The sequence below is a fragment of the Eumetopias jubatus genome, unplaced genomic scaffold, assembly GCF_037043125.1.
Source record: "Eumetopias jubatus isolate StellerSeaLion01/CBP00866 unplaced genomic scaffold, mEumJub1_p1.0 scaffold_3, whole genome shotgun sequence".
Classification (NCBI taxonomy): domain Eukaryota; kingdom Metazoa; phylum Chordata; class Mammalia; order Carnivora; family Otariidae; genus Eumetopias; species Eumetopias jubatus.
Genome location: NW_028274809.1, coordinates 133,538,662 through 133,554,458, shown reverse-complemented (window position 1 = coordinate 133,554,458; position 15,797 = coordinate 133,538,662). Strand labels below are relative to the sequence as shown.

Sequence of the window (15,797 nt, the reverse complement as noted above, 5' to 3'; positions counted from 1 at the left end):
TGGAGCTGCCATATACAAATTTTAGGTCATGCTCATAATAGGTGGCTGCCACCTGCCTTCTACATTCTTTACTCCTTCCCACAGGCTGAAATTCAGTTGTAGTGTTGAACTAGGTAGAGTATGTTGTAAAACCAGTATCAACCATTCGGATAAAAGTAAAGCCAAAGCGACAAAGTAGAAGGAACCTGGGGCCCAGGCAACAGTTTGGAGCAGGACCAAGCTACCTCCCAGACCACTAACCAATTCTGTCTCTGATGTGAGAGAAAAGGCTTAAAAAGTGGCATCTTTTTAAGCCACTATTACTTTTGTCCAATTGCAACAGCCAAACCAATACCCTAAAAAATAAACTTGCCAGAAGATTTTCAGAATCCTTGAAGGTTCAACTAGATGCTCGTCAATTTGTTTTGCTCTGTGGCAGAAAATATGCATTCAAAGAGGCACTATATATGCATTAAAGAAAGGCAGGGAAGCACACATTCTAAATCACACTAATTCTAAATGCCTTTGTAATTTAAGAAATAGAAAGTTGGCACCTCCAGGATCAAGTCCCCACTCTAGTGCCAATTACTCAGATTTGCTTAGATAATGTAGATGGGCAAAAGCTTCAAATAAAATGTTAACATTTCTGGTGAAACTGAGTATTTCTTATATCTCCTTTCTGAAATGTAACACAGCCTTAACTCTTCCTCAGAACAAACAACAACAAACCTACATAACTAGGATCAGGCCCTTAGATTCATTTTGGTTTCCTCCTTCCTCATAAATTAAGAATAGTTCTAAGACTCAAGATTTAGTCCTTCAACTTCCTTTCTCTCCCTAAGGTTTTACCCTTCAAGAATCATAATACTCAATTATTTTTCTGATTATTTCCAAGAACAGTTTAGAATCCCAAAATACCGAAACTGAAATTATCTGGTTGAGAAAAGGTATATGAAAGAAAGCTACCTATCCTAGCATTTGCTGCTTGGGATTAAAGAACCAATGCACTCTGTTACAGCATCTTTATATTTCTTCCTAATATGAGAGGTTTGGTTTTTGTTTTTTTTTTTTGAAGATTTTATTTATTTGACAGAGAGAGACATAGCGAGAGAGGGAACACAAGCAGGGGGAGTGGGAGAGGGAGAAGCAGGCTCCTGGCTGTGCAGGGAGCCCGATGTGGGGCTTGATCTCAGGACCCTGGGATCATGACCTGAGCCGAAGGCAGACACTTAATGACTGAGCCACCCAGGCACCCCTATGAGAGTTTTGTTAAAAAGGAAAGGTTTACTAAATGCCACTAAATTGGTCATTTCAAAATGATTAATTTTATGTTATGTGAATTTCACCTCAATAAAACAATATACAAATCTTAGCAAAAGCCAAGCCCTTTACCAATCCAGTTAAAAGAAAACTCCAAGAAAAAACAACAAAGATGGAAGTAGGACAGAAAAGATAAATAATTAAGAATGATGATGATGATGGTGATTATAATGGATACAATTCAGAAGTCAGAACAGAGACACAGATTGGGGGGGGGAAATTGTTAAAGAAATAACTTAAAAGGGTAGGAGTTTCCAAATTGAAGGGCCTGCCAGGAGGCCACCACAACATCTAGTGGAAGTGAGAGAAGTTAACAGGTAGGAGAATGAATATAAACTGGGTAAGAGTGATAAGAATTAAGCCCTAGAAATAGAAAGAAGAAAATGCAACTAAATGCCTAAAAGCTTTACAGAAGGTAGCATTTGACCAGTGTCTTAACAAATACTGAGTAGGTTCTAGGAAGAGAAAGGTGGGAAGAGGTAGTAGGAAGCATCCCAGAATTATGGAACAGGCACCAGTAAGTAAGAGTGTGACGGAGTCAATGAACAACGGGGACACTTTGTCGTTGGTGGAGCACTCAGTTGCAGTGTAAACCAAATAAACCATGGGAAAAGTTGGGATGATATCATAAAGGGCCTTTTATATGCCCAGAAAGGGGAGTATAGATATCCCAAGGTAGGAAATAAAAGCAAAAGGGAGAATGCCTAAGTAGCAACAAAACTCAGTAAAATAGAGGCAGGTGGGAGTGGGCAAAATGGGTGAAGGGGGTCAACAGGTACAAACTTCCAGTTATAAAATAAAGAAGTCATGGGGATGTCATGGACAGCATGGTGACTGCTGTTAATACTGAATTGCATATTTGAAAGTTGCTAACAGAGTAGATCTTAAAAGTTCTCATCACAGGAAGAAAAATTTTCTGTGTAGTAATCAATGTTAACTAGACTTTATTGCAGGGATTTCATAATATATACAAAATATCAAATCATTATGTTGTACATCCAAAACTAATGTTATATGTCAATTATATCTCAATAAAATATATACACGTCCCCCAGCAGCAGTGCTCTAACAGTGTAACACCATTTGCATGCCTAACAATTACTCAGGACCCTAAAGAGCTTTTGTTTATGTCAGTTATATCTATCTACTGATGCTTACCATATCAAAAATTAAAAGAAAGTTAAAAGATAATGGCTAACAAAACAAATTTTGGAAATCTGTATATACTGATGGAAGGAGTTGTGGGAATAAATGAAATTGCCCAAAAGGAACATGGCAAATATAAAAGCCAAAAAACAAAAAACAAACAAACCAAAAAAACCCCCTAAGATTAAACTAATCACAGGGTTAAGGGGACAGTCATAAAGCAAGATCAAGGATTAAATGGAACCAAAAGCCAAATGAAAGCCAGGAGAGTGTAAACCCAGAAGCCACTTTTAAGAAAGAGTGTTCAATAATGCTGGCAAAAGCTCACAAAAGAGAAAAATTAAAAATCAATGACTGAATCTGGAAGATGATGAAGTCATTAGTGACCTTATTAAGAATGGCACACTCAGAAGCTAGATTGTAATAGATTAAGGAATAAAAAAGGAAGTAGGAAAGTCAAGGAGAATCAGAAATAATTTCTAAATTTGCTATGAAAGGAATAAGGAAGTTTAAGAAAGTCAGCAGAAAGGGAAATAGAAAAAGGATATGTGAGGGTAAAATATGAGTTTTTCATTTTTTTTTGGAATGGCTGAACCAGGGAGGCAGAGTTACACAACCATCACCGCTAATTTCAGAACATTTCCATCACCCAAAAGAGAAACCCCATTCACATTGGCATCAACTCTCACCCTTAACCCCTAGCAACCACTGTATGTTTCTGTTTCCATGGATTTGCCTATTTGGAGATTTCATATGAATGGAATTATGCAGTGACTGGCCTTTTGTATCTGGCTTATTTCACTTAGCATGTTTTTCAAGCTTTGGACATATTGTAGTGTGTGTCAGAATTTCATTCCCTTTGAAGGCTAAGTAACATTCCATTGCGTGATACACCACATTTTGTTCATCCGTTCATCAGTTTCTACTTTTTAGTTATTATAAATAATGCTGATAAGACATTTTATGTGGATATATTATCGTTTCTGTTGGGTATATACCAAGAAGTGGAATTTGGGTGCCATTGGTCAACTCTATGTTCAACTTCTTGAGGAAGTGCCAAACTTTTTCCATAGTAGCTGCATCACTTTACATTCCCACCAGTAATGTATGAGGGGTTCTAGTTTCTCTACATTCTCACCAACATTTGTTATTATCCATCTTTTTTTTTATTATAACCATTATAGTAGGTATAAAGTGGTATCCCATTATAAAGTGGTTTTGATTTGCATTTCCCTAATGACTCATGATGGTAAACATCTTTTCATGTGCTTAAAGGTCATTTGCATATCTTTAGAAAAATATCATTTCTAATCCATTGCCTATATTTTAATTGGGTTGTCTTTTTATTTTTGTGTTTTAACAGTTCTTTTTATATTCTGGATACTAGGCCCTTATGAGATATATGATTTACAAATATTTTCTCCTATTCCGTGTACAGTCTTTTCTTGATAGTATCCTTTAAATCACAAATATTTTTAATTTTGATGAAGTCAAATTTTTTCTAATTTTTCTTCAGATGTATTTCTACTGTCATATCTAAGAAACCACTTCCTAATCCAAAACCATGAGGTTTTAGTCTGTATGTTTCCTTCCAAGAGTTTCAACTCACAATTACACTGCCCATCCATTTTTATTTCATTTTTGTATATGGTATCAGGTAAGAGTCCAACTTCACTCTCTTGCATATAAGGATATTTAGTTGTCCACTACCACTTGTTGAAAACATTATTTTTTTCCCCATTAAATTCTTGGCTTCCCTGTTGAAAATCAAATGACCATAAATGTATGGGTTATTTCTGAACTCTCAATTTATCCACTGATCTAGATGTTTATCCTTATACAGTACTGTACGGTTTTTTGTTTTGTTTTTAAATCCCACACTAGAGTGTGAGGAGCAATAAACTTGAAGTAAAAATAAAAAACCAACAGACTAGTCCCAGCCATGCCTCTCAATTGAGAATCAGCTAGATTCATTTCTTCACTCTCACAGAATTGGGAATTAAGTGAGATGTGAAATTACCCTGAAACAATAAAAAGTAACAAAATTAAGTCTTATTACTTATCTTCTCAATGCTTACATTCAAACTCATAAATTATTTTGGCAACCAAGAATAAAAGAAACAGTAAGAATCTGCCTCTAAGAAACAGCGGCTAGCATATAGTAAAGCCCTCTATAAATTATTGTAATTAACCATTTTCCAATTGCTTTGTATTCTTTTATTCTCAATGACTATTAAGATTATGGAAAACCAATTAATAAATTAAAATCATCATACTTCAAGTTCTTTCTTTAGCAATTGTTTCCTTGAAAAAAAAAATCAAATACATGTCTCTTAGGCTATTTCTAGTTTTTTTATATTATCCAATACAAGCATTTAAGACAGTTCTCCTCAAGATATTGAATAAGGAAAATTAAGAAATTATTAAACTCAGAGCGGATTCTATAAAATTTAATAATAATCTCATTTAGTTGGTAGTTCTTACAGTTCCTTAGTTATATGTATATCCTTTAAATTAAAAAAAAAGGTTTTTTGGTTCTAGTAGTTTAACAGCAAAATTGGTTGAGAAAAGAGCAACTAAATTACTTAGCAGTCAATGATATGAAAATAATTTCTTTCACAAAGTTTTACTCCAATAAATTTCAATGGTGAAGTCTATGTATTGAAAACTAATTATCCACCATAAAATTCACCCATTTTAAAAGTGCCCAATTATTTTTAGTAAATTTACAGAGTTGCACAACCATCACCACCATTTAGTTGTAGAACATTTCCAAACCTCAGAAAGATCCCTCATGCCCATTTGTAGTCAGTCCTCAGTCCACCCCAGGCAACCACTAATCTACTTTATGGACGATCCATAAAAATGGAATCATATAATACATGGTCTTTTGCATCTAGCATAATGTTTTGGAGGTTCATTCATATTAAAGCATGTCAGTAGTCCATTTCCTTTTATTGCTAAATAGTATTCCAAGTTTCTTTATTTTATATCAGGTATTAAACGACCCACAAACAATTTATCCTCTTTTACGAGGTTAAAAAAAAAAAAAGTTGCCAAAATTACCTACTCCTTGTATATTCCACACTGTCGCTATCATCTTTCTAAAATCCAAATCTGATCACTTTCTCCTATACTAAAATCTCTTCAGTGGTTATTACCATCAACCTCTAATACAGTCTATATCCCCTGGCAAGGCATACACAAGGGGCCATGCCATCCATCCAGTCTCATTTCCTCCTTCTTTACTGAACATTCTGCAACTATCAGTACGGAGGTGTAGATGGTTCCCCATCTCTTCTTTCACTTTTATGCCTTTGCACTCATCTACTTCCCAACCTGAATTAATCTTTCGAAGTCCAACTTGAGACATTTCCTAGCACCAGCCGCACTTTCTCAGCAGCTTCTGCTGTGATCAGTTTACTTCTTATACCACGCCACAACTGTTTACCTCTCTCTTAGCAAACTCATGCTCCTAGTACCCAACCTTCTGCCTGAACATCACTGGTGTTCAGTATTTGTTCAATTAAACTGAATATATTCTGATCACTACCATTCTTCTGCTCACTTCATTAAGGAAGATCAACTGCACTCTAATAAAACTCATGGTGAAAAGGGCCTGAAAGTAGTCTAACACAATTCAAGGTCTAGGGCACTGATCTACAAAACAGGGTATACTTCAGGGCTCAGCAAACTATGGCCCAGCAGGCAACAGCCCTTGGCTTGTTTTGGTAAATAAAATTTTATTGACAACAGCCACACTCATTCATTTAACACACTGTCCATGGCTGCTTCTGCCCTACAGCAGTGGAACGGAGTAGTTCTAACTAACCAGGTGAGCTGGAAAACCTACAATATTTACTGCCTGGCCTTTTAAGTCTGCAGACTCCTGGTATATACATCAGGATGTGAGGGAAGAAAGTTATCCGAACTTCCTTTAATTTTTTCATCTCATCTTTTAAAATTTCTGTTTTTGTAGATGTTTTCTAATATTAATATACAGGTATGTGTGGGTATATAATTCTAAACATAAAAATGGGACAAAAATTGCGGATACTGCATGCCCATATTATATTTTTTTCTAATACAGGAAGCTCAACAACAACAAGAAAAACAAAAATGAAACCTATTAAGTCTTAGGACAAATTTTAGAATTTACTTAAAAATTTGGCAACCAAGGTTATTACATGAACAACTGGGTTCTATAAGTGCTTCAAAGCACAGAGAAAGAAGCCTAGAATTAAGCTTTTTCCAAAACAAAACATGATGCTCAAAACATCTCTAAAGACTCTTTTTATTGAGCTAAAAATGTTATTCAAATAATGCCTAATATTCAAGTTGAATGCAGTAAATAAACTGCTTCATCAAAGGTGGTTATGTTTTTTAAAAAATTATTATAACAGACAAATCAAATGCAAATTTGTCCTTCAGAATCCTAAAGTCCCAATTGCCTGATAAACAATCAATACATGATAAATATATAAACTAAGAGAATACCTCACTAGTTAATTTTTTTTAATCCATCTGTAGTTAATAATGCAATTCTGTAACCAAAATGTTCCTTAGCTATGAAAGTAAGCTGTTTCCCTTTAAGACAACTGATCCTAATCTAAGGTTCTGAAGGGCCCAGGAAATACCAAATTCCTCCCCTTACAGATCTTAATGTTAAGAGGTTAAGTTTCTAATAACTCAAAAGTTGGGGTCTGATCATCATCATCAACAAATTTATAAACTAATTTACCAAATGAACCTGGATTTGTCAGGTTAGGGTTATCATTCTATGTTGAATTATATTCTCCAACAAATAGTCACAGCCCCCAGAGAGAACTACACTCTACTCTGCTCACCTTTAAGGCTTTTTCTGAGGCCTTCCGAGATGACTAGCATCAGACTTTTGAGGAAGGCTAGCCATTAGACAAGGCTTTTCCCCACGATCTGACTGCTTGAAGTGACATCCAGGATCAGGTCGATCCTGTATCCAGGAATCATGACCCTCCCTGAGGCACCAGTCATCATGAGACAGTCAGTGCACTTTGGCACTTCTTGAAAACCACTGGGCTGCTCCTTTAGCTGAAAGGAAAAAAAACATCAAAACCACAACAAACAAAACAAAGGGGGAAAAATCAGTAATTCAACCTGAAAAGACAGAGCGTGGGGAAAAATAAACCAAAACAGCCTTGTCTAGATCAAAATGTAGCCTTGCCTTGATGTAAAGATCATACTTCCAGTCACTGCACAAAGTTTATTCCTATTACACAAATCTAAAAATTTTTAAATCTATTTTATTACATCTGAAAAGAATGATTGAAAATGGAAGTTTACATTAAAAAAACTATTTATGGAATACAGCTAAATAACTATAATGAAGGTATTTATAAAAGACTAGCAGCCTATGGCTTATGTAAGTGTGCCTCACCAGGAGACCAAGTACTCAACTTTTTCATGCTCTCAAATTGTAATCTGACTTAGAGAGGCATAAAATATATCTAACAGGCTGACTTTAACTGAGTTTAACTGGCAGAAAACTGCTAATGCAGTTAAAGCTGATCTACAACTATTCTTAAATGACATACTAATGAACAGAAAAGAAATTGGGCTTGCATCCTCCTTAACTGACTTGTCGCTAGTATAATGTGTCCCCACACACACAACGCTCTTGTCCCAGCATTCTGAATTTCAATGTTCATGCTAACTTGAACAATTTTAAATGTTCACATCACTATGGCCTTAAATTTAAAAACTTAAAAACCTGGTAAGTAATAAGATGACTTAAAGCCTATTTGTTTAATCTGCTTCAAAATAAAACTATCAACATCCAGAGATAAAATTCTGCTTATTTCTGTTTTTAAGTACAAAATACTTTTCCTAGGACATAATGTTAAAAGACAAAAAGTCTTTGAGCTATTGTTTTAAAAGTTGACTCATAATTCCTTTAAAACACTGGTACCCTAAAGATGATACTTTATCAAACAATTATTTTATATTCCTTTCTACTATGTATCTAATATCCCCATTTCAGTTAAAACTACCAACATCTACACAGATCTCAGATTGGAAACTTCAAAATACTACTAAACCGTCTTTCTCTTTTTTTACTTGTTTGAGAATATGATTAAAGCTACAAACCTCCGTCCCCCAGAAGATGTGCATAATTGCACAAACAGGCAATGTCTAGATTAAGTTTTCAGGGAATTCACAGAACCCTCTGAAGCTCAAGCCTGGACCCTGGTTCAGAACCCCTGTCAAACACTGCTTTTTCTTTTCTCCCACCTTACCATCTCTAAAGACCTGCCTAGTTAGCATACCTATCAAATCTCTCACATTTCTGCCTTTCTGTCCAGCACTGGCTTAGTTTTAGACATCCCGGGTTTTTCCTGGATTATTCCACGTAGTTTGTGAATTCTTCCCAGTTTACCATCCTTCAACCTATTTTCTTTCACCTTGCTTGCAGAGTTAAGCTTACTAATGCAAATCTGATCACGTAACTCGCCTGATTCCCAAGCACCTTCACTACCTCCTCTGCAAATGTTAACAGAATGATGTCCATTCTCCTTAGGGTGGTTATCTTCCGGCCTCTACCTACATTTCAAGCAATCACTCCCCCCGCTTATGCTTTCCATACTCCACTCACATAATTTATAGTCTCCCCATATACTGCTTTTATGACTTCATACTTTTGCACACTATTCCCTCTCCTCCTGAAATGTCATGGCTCAATTTCTTATTCATCTCTCAAAACTTATCTCCCCTGGTTATGCTCTCTCAAAAGCTTCTCTTTATTTCTGCCATGAGATTTATCTCATGAATACAAATGCTTATTTACTTGCCTATCTTCAAATATGTTTTCTAGGGGCAAGACCCTTGCTTAATTTCACCTTTGGTGTCCCCAGTACCTAGAACACAGTAGTACTAAATATAAATGTATTGTGTGCCATTATTCTTGTACACAACCAAAGTTACTATGCCTCACAAAAAAAAAAAAAGATTGATGAATTAATCTACAACATACTTTAAGAATTCAAAATCAAAACAATACATTACAGAAGGGTATTTCAGCGGGAACTCTCTAGAAAACAAGAATTAAGTGTAATGATCACCAATTCTTTTATAAATTGCCCTCATCTGGGTCAAGTATGTTCTGTGTGTGTATATATGTGTGTGTGTAAATACATACAAAAATGTTTTTAAAAAAGAATACTAGTTATGGACATCCAAACCAGGAATTAATAAGCACAATAAGGGGGCACCTGGGTGGCTCAGTCAGTTAAGCATCGACTTTTGATTTCGGCTCAGGTCATGATCTCAGGGTTGTGAGATTCACCCCGCCTCGGGCTCCGCGCTGGGCATGGAGCCTACTTAGACTTTCTCTCCCTCTCTCCACCCACCCCCACCACTCACTCTCTTTCAATCCCTTTCTCTTCAAAACAAAAAAAACACAATAAGGATAACAGAATACTATGCCGTCCTTTGGATAAAAACTTCTTAAGCCAAGGATAGCAAGCACATGACAAATAGTATGAATTAATTACTTCCCTTTTCTTACCCTCTCCTGCCCTGCCTCATCTCGTACTCAGGGCCAAAGAGTCCTCCTCAACTCAGCATACCATAAAAGCAATAAATACAGACTAACTGCAGTTGGCAAGAAGTTAGTATTTCAGGGCTATCCAATAATTGATTCTAAGTCATATCAAACACAGTATTCACAGAAGACCTATCGCATATTCCTTAGAAACCCATCCCCAAGTTTAACAATTCCAAAGGTTGTTTTATCGTACACAAAATATTTTGCTGGCATTGAGAGTAAAAAATGGTTGTTTTGCTACAGTTGTTCATTTTCAAATATATATTTTATAATTTAAAATATATATATTTAGAGTAACACTGTGTTCTAAAACTATGGTTTTCAAATCTGTGTATCAAAATCAACTGGAACATTTTCAAAAATACAGATTCCCAGGTCCCTGTCCAGATCAACTGAATTCCAGAATTAGAACTGAGCCATATATATTTTATAAAACACCCAAGATGATTTTGATGCAACCATCTAAAAACTAATGTTCTAAACATCATAGTGGTCTACATATGGAAGAGCTACAATCAGAAGAATAGAAACATCTCCAACTTACTGGTTCTGACAGGCTAATAAAGGAAGGGTGAAATTGCTTCAGTCTCTGAATAAAAACTACTTCAATATATCTTACCACAGAATTCTAGATAATAGATTAGTTATTGTAGCCATACAGCTTCATTAAAGAGTGGTCAGCTAGCATTTTTTTAAAAAATTATTCTATTGCAGTGCTTGGATAGGGGCAATCCTTAAAGAGTTTTTCTTTCCACATGACCTTAAAAAAAGATATATCCAATAACAGTATTGCAAATGTGTTGCTGAAATTCACTACAGGTTATTAAATTGAAATATTTCATCAACTTCATTATAATTTACATATTTTCAATATACTAATAATTGCAGATGTATACATTTCTATAGCACACCAGGAATTATAAATCCAGATGTTGAGAGAACAGGGCCCCATGAATGGGTATAAAATAGTAAATGCAAATGATCTGCAACCAACAAATTTCTTATTAAATGTTTTGGAAAGTTGAATTGACAGAAACTAACATATACAGTAATGTGGTACATATGTACAGAACATTTAACCACAAATTAGTAAGACAGGAGTTGATCTTGACATTGCTACTGAGCCCCTGGTAATATCAATATGAAGAGGCCCCACTGCTAAGGGATAAACATGACAACTCAAAAATGCATTTACACACAGATCTGTTTGATACTCTATCATACTATGATGACATTCCTCAAGATTCCTTAGAGGTCTTTTTAAAAAAAGAAAAAAGAAAGAAAAAGTTACTCCAAAATTCTAAGTGTACTGGGAAAAAAACTTTTAAATATGCATTTAAAAGTCTTGAGTGACACAATTAAAATAGTTTTGACAGCTTTTGACACATATTTTTAGTGACTTTACTAAAACAAAAACATTTTATGGAGGGAGAGATGAGGTTCTGAATTATTTCAGGTACTAGAAACAGAACTCAAAAAAAATTTGGATTGCCTTGATCATACAGATCGCAAAGAGTTAAATATAAACTATAATTATAGGTCCTACAGATTATCCTTATAAAAGGTAAAACCATTTACACTGCAAAGAATGATCCAGAAAAATCACTAGTACCAATCCACATCTCAAAGACTGAAGAGACTTCTGCATCAATTTTAAGAACTGAAAAGTTGAAAGCTAAGACCCTAATCTGTAGCCACTTGAACACATAGCTGAGATTACTCCCACACTTTCTTTCTACAAACGCATGCCCTTTCTGAATATTTGCCAAGAGAATCGCTTCTCAGCCTTTTGGCTAAGATAAAGTGTGAATATTTGCCAAGAAGTTATAAAAGTAGTTGTCCTAATTTGTCTTAAAAGGCTGGGAAAGCTCATAAGAAGGCAAAACTTTCATTGTCAAAAGCCAACATTTTATTTTTTACTGCAAATATCTTCTCCAAAATGTTAACCTCCAGGGCAATCATATCACTGATAAAGAGATGCAGAAACATTCTTCAGCATATAGAAATCTCAATATTTGAAAGATAATACTACAACTAGCACTTTCAAGGAAGAGAAAAATAACTGCTACACTACCCTGGAATGTCATTCATCGCCAAGAAGGTACTGGCAGGATCTCTTCTGGCTACTTTATTGAGCAATATAGTTAGCCATGTGTTCCTGGAATCACAGTAAGAATAGTTTTCCATTGCAAAACAGTGCTAGAGAGGATCTTTGCAGAGAATTAAAACAAGAAAAATTTTTTTCAGTAACTCTAATTACAATTTTTTGATTCTACCAAAACATTTGATACATCAGTAAGACATGATGAATGGTACTGTGAGTAATTGGCCACAGTGCACTATCAACATCAAGGACTACTACTATGAGGGTAAGCAATATAATTTTCTTGTGTATCAGAATTCAAAGTCCCATCCAATTCACACCTCGAATGTGAAAATATTGCAAACCACCAGTTTTATCAAATAACTACATGTAAAAAGAAAAAAAAAGAGGCAAAAATACACACATACTCTTCCAACACAGCACACCAAAAGTCCTACAGTTATCCAAAAATACAACACTAGAAACAAATTCATGACAACTCAAGACAATTGCCTGGACTTTCATTAAATGAAGCCAAAAAAGATAATTAAAGTCATGAAATAAGGTACAAAAATGATAATACAGCTCAAGATTTTTGCCTCCAATACAAGGCTATTATTCTCCTACCTCCTAACACACTGCTAAGTGATGAGCTGTCACAGAGGAAATGGTATCCCTATCTTATTTTGACAAATAAGTTATAAGAAATTGGGTCATTCTGTCCTGAACAGACTTAGCCAGGTCAAGAGACAATATGGCACCAAGTTTTTCCATGAACTATTTTCTAGGCTCAAAACAATTTTATACCAAGCTTCTTTATAAATTTCACAGATACAGGCTAAGAGCCACATCCTAATACTAAGTCATCCACAAGTCCTTGAATTTAATCAAAATTAAAATGACCATAAAAATTCACATTACACAGGATTTGACACATACACAAAACAGGTAATATTAACCCTCCCCTCCCTCTTCAGTGCTCCCATACACTTAGTATATATCTCTATATTATCATTTATAAAACCATTTAATAGTCAATCTCCCTGTTAAGACTATGAACTTAAGAACCAGAAATCTACCCTATTCATCTTTGTTATCCTCATTGACTAGAAATAAATGCCCTGGTCATAACAGTCATTCAGTGAATACTGAGTGAACAAGAACATAACACTTACATAACAACTGTATAGAAAGTGGAAGTAGACAAACAGAAAATCAGGTAAATAGAAGATAAATTTTAAGACAACAAAAAAACAGAATCAAATATAGAGGCCATGAGATACAACGAGGAAAAAAGCACTGGTCTGGAGGTGGTGGGATCTCTTTGGAATTCACATCAATTCTAATCAAGATTTTGGCAATAAAAAACGCTATAACCTTAAGCAAATCACTTTCCTCCCTGGATCTCAATATCCTCATTTGTAAAATAAAAAGTAAGACTACCCGAGTTCTATGTTGCCTTATGTGCCATAAGGATGATTATAAAGCAGCAGAAACATGTATTCCTGAAAAACATCACCAACAGATCAGATATAATACCCCATGTGAGTTAGTATAACTCTTAAGCAAAGGATATCATTCAGGTAGGATGCACAATTCCATAAATATTAGTAACAGATCACATCAATAGCAGCCAGGGCCAATCAAAAATTATATACATACAAACCTAATGTGGAAATCACTGATACATTCACTCATTCAATAAATCTAAAAAAGAATCAAGTTTTGCCAAAGGCAAAGGTTAAGAGATCTGAAGAGAAAGAGACAAAATGCAAAATTCTGTTTGTTATTCCCTAGAAATAATGACAACACAGAGCATATGTAGCATGCATGTGCATGCATACATACATACAAAAGAGCAAAACAAAAAGCATCTTTACGCTTTTTATGATTTGAAAGGCTCCTTATAATGAATCACATAATTTAATTATTTGGGCTAGAACAGACCAACAGTTCCCAATATTTTAGCAAAAAGTAAGCTTCAATTATATGCACATCTGGGGTACATTCTATCTGCCCCACAAGAGAAGTCCTGTTGGGATATTAAGAACCAAATATGCAAAGGATCAAAGACATTCTTAACCTTGAAAACCAAAACAACTCACAGACCTTTCAACTACATTACCATAATAAACTTTTAACCTTAAAACAAATGAATCTTCCTCCTCAGATAATAGTAATAAATTTTCATCTTGAAATCTATCAGACTCAATATGGTAATATCTATAATCAATATTTTTTAATATAAGCTCTGTTCCTAGGCTATCACAGAAGACTAAGAGAACTAAAAGGTTAAGATGCTTTCCCCAAGAAAATCCCAATCTTTCTTACTTACTTGCAATCTTACTTAGTTACAGATCACTGTAAGCACATAGTCCCACTTCTCCAATATCCCTCCCAAAAACCCGGGAAGAAAGGTGACAAATTCCAATATCCATTTACATTTCGAAATATGTTTAAAAGTTAAAGGAGTTCCTACAAGACAAATATTACAAACAAAACAGATCCAGATATATGGGAAGAAAATATACTGTACCCCAAAGAGCATTTCTACAAAGGCAGCAAGACAAAGCACCCTGAATGAATAATCTCACATGTAGGAATATCTTACAACAAAAAATAGAATATTTTTTCAGTCGTCATAACTACAAATTAGAATCATTAAGGGTAAAAAAATAAAACAAACCATAAAAAGACTTCATTTATACAAAATAAAGTTGAAGAAATTAATTATTATGTGTTCTAGCAATAATACTTCATCAATACCTCAATCTTCCTGTCAAATTTTTCAAAAGGAAGGTAAAGTGGGAAAAATCAACTTCAAAGTTTCAAATTTAAACTTAAGCAACATTTCTACTGCTGGTTCATATATATAATTAATGTCTATCTGTTCCTGATAGTGGCAAGACATAATTAGCTATACATGTCAACCTAGTTCAAGAAAGTCCAGAAACCCCTTAGGTTCAGCTATGTAGCATTCCAATGCTATTAATTATGTATAGATTATTAATTATTTAATTATGAATTTTAATCTACATAAATTTTTCAGCTCTATCTCCTTGAATTAAACCCTAAATTCCCTTTAGAATCAATTGCTCAAACAAAACAATTCTGGTTCTCTTCCAACAAATCAAGCTCAGGTAATTAACAACTCTACTGGTTCCACTGCTTCACGAAAGAACAATATTATGCTCATTTCTTTACAGCCTAGCAAGCACTTTGACACACATTATTTCATTTCAGTCTTCCAACAATCCTATGAGGTAAGGCAAGAATTACCATTTTATTTCATGGATAAGGAAAGAGATTTGGATAAGTTAGGTAACTGGTACAAAGTTCACTGCTAGAAAGGAGGTGAACAAAGACCAGAACGCACATGTCCTGACTCCATGTCCAAGTAACATTCCACCACACCACACAAATGAAAGCCTTTCTAAAAATCACTGAACTTAAAAACTATACTTTTCCTACTTAATCAAACCCTTTGTAAATGTAAGAATTAAGATTCTAAAGCAAATGCAAACAGTAAAAAGGGTAGTCTAAACCCCCTCCTATCTATATAAACATATTATGAAAAACAAATACAGTTGATCCTTCAACAATTTGGGTTTGAACTGCACAGGTCCACTTATATGCAGATTTTTTTTCAATAGAGTACTATAAATGTATTCTCTTTTCCTTATGATT

The 15,797-nt window shown here is 34.7% G+C and overlaps 1 protein-coding gene across 2 annotated transcripts in view; it reads right to left on the bottom strand.

Moving 5' to 3' along the window:
- The window catches only part of INTS6 (integrator complex subunit 6), a 109,177-nt gene that overhangs the window by 70,782 nt on the left and 22,598 nt on the right, over positions 1-15,797 (bottom strand). The gene's annotated exons all lie outside the window — the stretch shown is intronic.